The sequence below is a fragment of the Rhinichthys klamathensis genome, unplaced genomic scaffold (genome assembly GCF_029890125.1).
Source record: "Rhinichthys klamathensis goyatoka isolate OS25496 unplaced genomic scaffold, OSU_Roscu_1.1 h1tg000678l_1, whole genome shotgun sequence".
Taxonomy (NCBI): domain Eukaryota; kingdom Metazoa; phylum Chordata; class Actinopteri; order Cypriniformes; family Leuciscidae; genus Rhinichthys; species Rhinichthys klamathensis.
The window spans coordinates 2,802-11,113 of NW_026607110.1; the positions used below are offsets into that span (position 1 = coordinate 2,802).

The following is an 8,312-nucleotide window of genomic DNA, read 5'->3' on the forward strand; positions in this document are numbered from 1 at the left end:
CCGCGTTCAATAACTCGTGAACTAAACGTTGTTGCTACACACAACACCTATCACATATAACTACAGATAAAACACCAGAAGCAACAACATAAATTTCCTCAAAACGATCTTTCCTTCGCACTGGACAAAATACATTGATCTCTATGCGCAGGCTGCTAAGAAGGGACCATCTGCAAAGTTCAAACCCGAAGGAAAGCTCGTTTTGAGGAGATTAAAATATTAAAACAATGTTATTTGTCATGTTCCAAAGGTTGTAGTATGTTCCTACTGACCAGACTGACTTACTACAGGTGGAATTTTGACAGTACCTCCCGTTCAGTATACAAATATTAATAAAAAAATTACAGTAATTCCCCTAAAGTATTTTTTCCTGTTCCAAAGGCTGTAGTGCTTTCCTAGTGATCAGACTGACTTACTAGAGGTGAAATTTTGACAATAACTCCCTTACTGTACAATTATCAAATTTATTTATGTAATAAACATTATTACATGTGTTTATTACATATGTTTATGTAATAAACTTTAATTCACCTATAGTGTTTTTTTATATTTATATTCCAAAGGCTGTAGTGCTTTCCTAGTGATCAGACTGACTTACTTCAGGTGAAATTTTGACAATAACTCCCTTACTGTACGTACAATAAACTAATAAGTTCCAGAAAAAATTACTGTAATTCCCCTAAAGCATTTTTTCCTGTTTCAAATGCTGTAGTCCTTTCCTACTGATCTAACTGACTTACTACAGGTGAAATTTTGACAATAACTCCCTTACTGTACGCACAATAAACTAATAAGTTGAAGAAAAAATTACTGTAATTCCCCTAAAGTATTTTTTCCTGTTTCAAATGCTGTAGTCCTTTCCTACTGATCAGACTGACTTACTACAGGTGAAATTTTGACAATAACTTCCTTACTGTACGTACAATAAACTAATAAGTTGAAGAAAAAATTACTGTAATTCCCCTAAAGTATTTTTTCCTGTTTCAAATGCTGTAGTCCTTTCCTAGTGATCAGACTGACTTACTACAGGTGAAATTTTGACAATAACTCCCTTACTGTACGTACAATAAACTAATAAGTTGAAGAAAAAATTACTGTAATTCCCCTAAAGTATTTTTTCCTGTTTCAAATGCTGTAGTCCTTTCCTAGTGATCAGACTGACTTACTACAGGTGAAATTTTGACAATAACTCCCTTACTGTACGTACAATAAACTAATAAGTTGAAGAAAAAATTACTGTAATTCTTCTAAAGTATTTTTTCTTGTTTCAAAGGCTGTAGTGCTTTCCTAGTGATCAGACTGACTTACTACAGGTGAAATTTTGACAATAACTCCCTTACTGTACGTACAATAAACTAATAAGTTGAAGAAAAAATTACTGTAATTCCCCTAAAGTATTTTTTCCTGTTTCAAATGCTGTAGTCCTTTCCTAGTGATCAGACTGACTTACTACAGGTGAAATTTTGACAATAACTCCCTTACTGTACGTACAATAAACTAATAAGTTGAAGAAAAAATTACTGTAATTCCCCTAAAGTATTTTTTCCTGTTTCAAATGCTGTAGTCCTTTCCTAGTGATCAGACTGACTTACTACAGGTGAAATTTTGACAATAACTCCCTTACTGTACGTACAATAAACTAATAAGTTGAAGAAAAAATTACTGTAATTCTCCTAAAGTATTTTTTCTTGTTTCAAAGGCTGTAGTGCTTTCCTAGTTATCAGATTGACTTACTACAGGTGAAATTTTGACAATAACTCCCTTACTGTACATACAATAAACTAATAAGTTGAAGAAAAAATTACTGTAATTCTCCTAAAGTATTTTTTCTTGTTTCAAAGGCTGTAGTGCTTTCCTAGTGATCAGACTGACTTACTACAGGTGAAATTTTGACAATAACTCCCTTACTGTACGTACAATAAACTAATAAGTTGAAGAAAAAATTACAGTAATACCCCTAAAGTATTTTTTCCTGTTCCAAAGGCTGTAGTGCTTTCCTAGTGATCAGACTGACTTACTACAGGTGAAATTTTGACAATGACTCCCTTACTGTACAATTATCAAATATATTTATGTAATAAACATTATTACGTGTGTTTATTACATATGTTTATGTAATAAACTTTAATTCACCTATAGTGTTTTTTAATATTTATATTTATATTCCAAAGGCTGTAGTGCTTTCCTAGTGATCAGACTGACTTACTACAGGTGACATTTTGACAATAACTCCCTTACTGTACGTACAATAAACTAATCAGTTGAAGAAAATATTACTGTAATTCCCCTAAAGTATTATTTTCGTGTTTCAAAGGCTGTAGTGCTTTCCTAGTGACCTGACTGACTTACTACAGGTGAAATTTTGACAATAACTCCCATACTGTACGTGCTATTGTCAAATATGTTTATGAAAAATTAACTGTAAATGACTGTAACTATTTTTCCACGTTCCAAATGTTGTAGTACTTTCCTAATGACCAGTGTGACTTACTACAGGTGAAATTTTGACAATATCTCCCTTACTTTATGTGTACTATTGTCAATTATGTTTATGAAAAAATTACTGTAAATCACCGTAAGTATTTTTTGATGTTTCAAATGGTGTAGTACTCTCCTAATGACCAGTGTGACTTACTACAGGTGAAATTTTGACAATAACTCCCTTACTGTATATACTATTATCAAATAGGTTTATGAAAAATTACTGTAATTGACTAAGTATTTTTTAGTGTTCCAAAGGGTGTAGTGCTTTCCTAGTGACCTGACTGACTTACTACAGGTGAAATTTTGACAATACCTACCATACTGTACATACAATTATCAAATGTTTATTTAAAAAAAATACTCTAATTTCCCTAAATCATTATTTTCATGTTTCAAAGGGTGTAGTGCTTTCCTAGTGACCAGACTGACTTAATACACGTGAAATTTTGACAATACTTAATAATACTGTATTACATATTAATATAATACTGTAATTCACTAAAAGGGGTTTTGTTTGTTTAAGGTTGTAGTGAATGAACCTGTTCACGTTGTTGCAGCAAATCTGACAGATAATGTACAGCAAGATCAAGAATGCATTAAAGGCATTATGACCAACATGTAATTTTTGCTTCTTGTACAGCAGGAATAAAAGGGTCTGATTGCACAAGTCCGAGTCCGGTATATTTTTTGTATGCAAGGTTATCCAAAATAATGGTTTGTTCAGAGGATGCTGTTGGCATCATCTTTTCTGACACTGACTCTCCTGTCAATCTGTATGTAGTGTAGTTGTCCTTCATGGTCAATATTTTCACATATTAAGTCACATGTGCTGATATAGCCACCAGCCAACAAACTTTGTCCTTACATGACATTTACTTTTATGATCTTTCTCCCCCCTCCAAATTCAACTTAAAATTCAACCAAAGTAACGTAGAAAGTCACTGTTGATGTAAACACTGTTTTATTTGTATTATCTTTCTAATTGTCCATGGAATACAACTGTGATTATACATAAAAGTTGTAATTAATTCTTCATGGTTAGAGTAATATTTCAATATCACCTCTTCATAATTCTGCTGTTGTTGATCCTCTCTTGGTTTAAGTTGTTCTTATATTATCATAAACCCTTTAACTGATTGTTTTGTCACGTCATTTTTACTTTACTATATTTTATTTTAGTGAAGTGACGATAAAATAAAAATTGAATAAAAATAAATGTGTGTGTTTGAATGAAAATATTGTTTTCAGCACAGTTTTCAGCAACAGTGCAAAATATTGGTACCATGCCTTGGATTATCACCAGACAAGCTACCTGGAAAGATGCCCAATGGTTGTGCTCACCTTGTTGCAATATAGATTACCACTGTATACAGTTAAAGACCCAAGGACCAGATACGATTAATTAAAACCAGGCAGTTAGTCAGTCAATTTAAGACAAGAGTCAGAATTATAATAAATTAATGAAAGATTTACTGAAGATAGTTTGTAGTTTCATCATGCAAAAGTTAGCTTCAAGACTCACAAGGAGTTCGTAGGCCACTCTGTTACAGTTACAAAGATCAGCAATTATACCCTTCACCAAGGTCTAAGCTAAATCAACTGATATGACAAGATATGAAGTCTCAAGATCTCAGCACGTCGTTAAACAACTCATCAAACAGCACTTTAAGGCCATTGCACACTGAGTCCCAAATTCACATCTGAAATTTCCGCACGTTAAAAAATAAATACGACCTAACGTTATGTCAATCACGCTTGCACACTGCCTCCGAAACTTTCGTCCGTCATAAAAAAAATCGGATCTGGTTTGATTTTCTGCGTTTTTCGCATCTGTAGTAAGCAGTGTGAATGGTGTTTTGACAATTCAGAGCCACCGAATTACGAATCCGAAAAAACGCATACGACAATTTCGAGCTCAGTGTGCAATGGCTAGTCTTATTCTTATTAGCACTTATTAGCACGTCTACAGAAGTTCTTAAGAGAATTAACAGAGGTTCAGAATTTGATGACTTATTGTTTCGTTTAAGGTCACCATGATGGAGATCAGCGTTTGCTTTAGTTGGTTTCCTGACCCTTGACTTTTGAAGACAAGATTTTCTCTGTCTGCTGAAACTTGTGTGTTTATAAAGCACATTTGTTATGGCACGAAAGTCAAGAGAAAATGTGATCAGATGTTGATGGTTAAGTGTTGACGTCAGTCATCATGTAGTGACCTGATTCAATGATTTCTTTCAGTGTGTAATATCTGATTAAAAAGGGTGACAAATTATAGTTTTATTCAAAACTGTGATTTTACAGCAAAGGGCCAGCAGTGTTACGACATCAGATACAATTAAGGATTTTACAAGCAGTGTTCACAAAAAGTTTTCATCTATGGCTTTACTAAAACTAACATAGACATCAAGAATCAGCATATGAATCTCAACAATGGTGACCATTAAAAAGTGATTCATGCTGCAATGCATGCTGGGTACTAGCATAATACAAAATGTATCCATGGCTCCCAGCATGCATTGCGGCATGAATCACTTTTTAATGGTCACCATTGTTGAGATTCATATGCTGATTATTGATGTCTGTGTTAGTCTTAATAATGCAATAGATGAAAGCTTTTTGTGCGAAAATTGTTCGTAAAATCCTTTCTTTTATCTGATTCTGAATTTAAATAAATAGGCAAACCTAATAATACATCACTTGTTTAATCAGTCTCTGTAAAAGTTCAGTCATCATGTCATTTAATGATGATTTTCATCATTAAAGCACAACCATTGACACCCGATCATATTTTCTTTTGACTTTTGTGCCATAACAAATGTGTTTTATATACACATGAGTTACAGCAGCCAAAGACAAACTAATTTGCAAGGGTCAAGAGTCCAACTAAAACAACCGCTAATCTCCAATATGGTGACCTTGAACGAAACTCAATAAATCATCACCTTCTAAACCTCTGTCACTTCTTCTTGTGTCACTCCATCTATGTCTGACTCTGGTTTGACAATAAAAGGCTAAATGTTTTTGAAATTTTCAGTGCATGTTTGTTTGAGGTAAAAGGACGGAACCTCTTGAGGCTCCGCCCCCTGTGCTGGGAGCAGCAGCTCATTTACATTTCAAGTTTTTCTTTCCTTCAGTGATTGTGCCTGTTAACAGCAGGTGTTCATCACTAATGCTCAATCATTACTTAATTAGTCACTTAAATAATTGCTTAAAATAAAAATTAAATTAAGGTAATCGGTGTCCTCAAATGTAATGAGTTAGCTTAACTTAAAGGATTTGACTTTGTGTGTGATAGTGTGAGCTAGTAGTAACTACAAGCACTTAAAAGTTCATTTAAAGTTTGTAATTTCACTGTTTTTACTCAATATATAATATCAAATATCAAGATCTTTGAATGCAGAAGTTTAATTGTGTATTGAGAAATATCCTTGTTTTAGTGGATTTGGTTAAAATAAGTTCAGAGTACTCATAACTATTGTTTTTTAAACTTAATTGAATTGAGGTAATCGGTCTCAACTGAAATGAGTTTGCATAACGTGTTGGGTTTTACAGTGCACCTCTCAGATTTTCAATACAGAGAATACATGAAATAACATTTTAGATAATCACACTGGTCATTTTAAAACAAAGTACAATCTCATAAGCCTAGAGAATTCATTCAACTCCTTTGATATTTAGAAGGAAAATATTGATTAATACCTTGATTAAATTAGCTCATTAGATATACATTGAAGCAGCAATGGATTCCAGATTTGAATCATTACAATAAGATTGTTGCTTATTTCTAACGTCAAAAATATGATTAAGCTAAAATCTTTACAGTTTTTAATCAATGAACAAAATGTGTTGTACCAGGAACAGCAGTTCTAATACCTACTTTTACCTAATACATTTATCAAAATTAATTGAGTAGAGTGATCACTAGGAACATACTATAACCTTTGGAACATGAAGAAACACTTAAGGTGAATTACAGTAATTTTTTCATAAAAAATATGTATGTACTGTACTTACAGTAAGGCAGGTATTGGCAATATTTAACCTTTAGTAAGTTAGTCTGATCACTAGGAACATTCTCCAACCTTTGAAACATGAAAATAATGCTTTAGGGGAATTACAGTAATTGTTTCACAAACATATTTGATTATTGTACATACAGTAAGGAAGATATTGTCAAAATTTCACCTGGAGTAAGTCACACTGGTCATTAGGAAAGCACTACACCCTTTGGAACACAAAAATAATACTTTAGGGGAAATACAGTATTTTTTTTTAAATAAACATTTGATAATTGTGCGTACAGTATGCGAGTTGTTGTGGAAATTTCACCTGTAGTAAGTCAGTCAGGTCACTGGGAAAGCACTGCAGCCTTTGAAACACGAAAATAATACTTTAGGGGAAATACAGTAATTTTTTTAATAAACATTTGATAATTGTACGTACAGTAAGGGAGTTATTGTGGAAATTTCACCTGTAGTAAGTCACACTGGTCATTAGGAAAGTACTACAGCCTTTGGAACGTGGAAAAATAGTTACGGTCATTTACAGTTAATTTTTCATAAACATATTTTACAATAGCACGTACAGTATGTGAGTTATTGTCAAAATTTCACCTGTAGTAAGTCACACTGGTCACTAGGAACGTACTACAGCCTTTGGAACGCAGAAAAATAGTTACGGTCATTTACAGTTAATTTTTCATAAACATAATTGACAATAGTACGTACAGTAAGGGAGATATTGTCAAATTTTCACCTGGAGTAAGTCACACTGGTCATTAGAAAAGCACTACACCCTTTGGAACACTAAAAAATACTTACAGTGAATTACAGTAATTTTTTCATAAACCTATTTGATAATAGTATATACAGTTAGGGAGTTATTGTCAAAATTTCACCTGAAGTAAGTAACACTGGTCATTAGGAAAGCACTACATCCCTTGGAACGGGAAAATCATACTTTAGGGGAATTACAGTAATTGTTTCATAAACATATTTGATTATTATACGTACAGTAAGGGAGTTATTGTCAGAATTTCACCTGTAGTAAGTCAGTGTGGTCACTGGGAAAGCACTACAGCCTTTGGAACAGGGAAAAATACTTTAGGGGAATTACAGTAATTGTTTCATAAACATATTAGTTTATTGTACGTACAGTAAGGGAGTTATTGTCAAAATTTCACCTGTAGTAAGTCAGTGTGGTCACTGGGAAAGGACTACAGCCCTTGAAACGGGAAAAAATACTTTAGGGGAAATACAGTTAATTTTTCATAAACATATTTGACAATAGCACGTACAGTATGCAAGTTATTGTCAAAATTTGACCTGTAGTAAGTCAGTCAGGTCACTAGGAAAGCACTACACCCTTTGAAACACGAAAAGAATACTTTAGGCCAGGGGAATTACAGACTTTTTTTTAATAAACATTTGATAATTGTACGTACAGTATGGGAGTTATTGTGGAAATTTCAGCTGTAGTAAGTCAGTGTGGTCACTAGAAAAGCACTACAGCCTTTGGAACAGGAAAAAATACTTTAGGGGTATTACTGTAATTTTTTCTTGAACTTATTAGTTTATTGTACGTACAGTAAGGGAGTTATTGTCAAAATTGCACCTGTAGTAAGTCAGTGTGATAACTAGGAACGCACTACAGCCTTTGAAACAAGAAAAAATACTTTAGGGGAATTACAGTAATTTTTTCTTCAACTTATTAGTTTATTGTACGTACAGTAAGGGAGTTATTGTCAAAATTTCACCTGTAGTAAGTCAGTCTGATAACTAGGAAAGCACTACAGCCTTTGAAACAAGAAAAAATACTTTAGGGGAATTACA

The 8,312-nt window shown here is 33.2% G+C and overlaps 1 long non-coding RNA gene across 1 annotated transcript; it reads right to left on the minus strand.

Annotated features, from left to right (window-relative positions):
- Nucleotides 1-6,975: 6,975 nt before the first annotated feature.
- On the minus strand, nucleotides 6,976-8,108 carry LOC130076656 (uncharacterized). The gene is made up of 3 exons (XR_008805675.1): nucleotides 8,095-8,108; nucleotides 7,806-7,845; nucleotides 6,976-7,134 (listed from the first exon to the last, which is right to left on the minus strand). It is a non-coding gene; the product is annotated as an uncharacterized LOC130076656 (long non-coding RNA).
- Nucleotides 8,109-8,312: the final 204 nt, after the last annotated feature.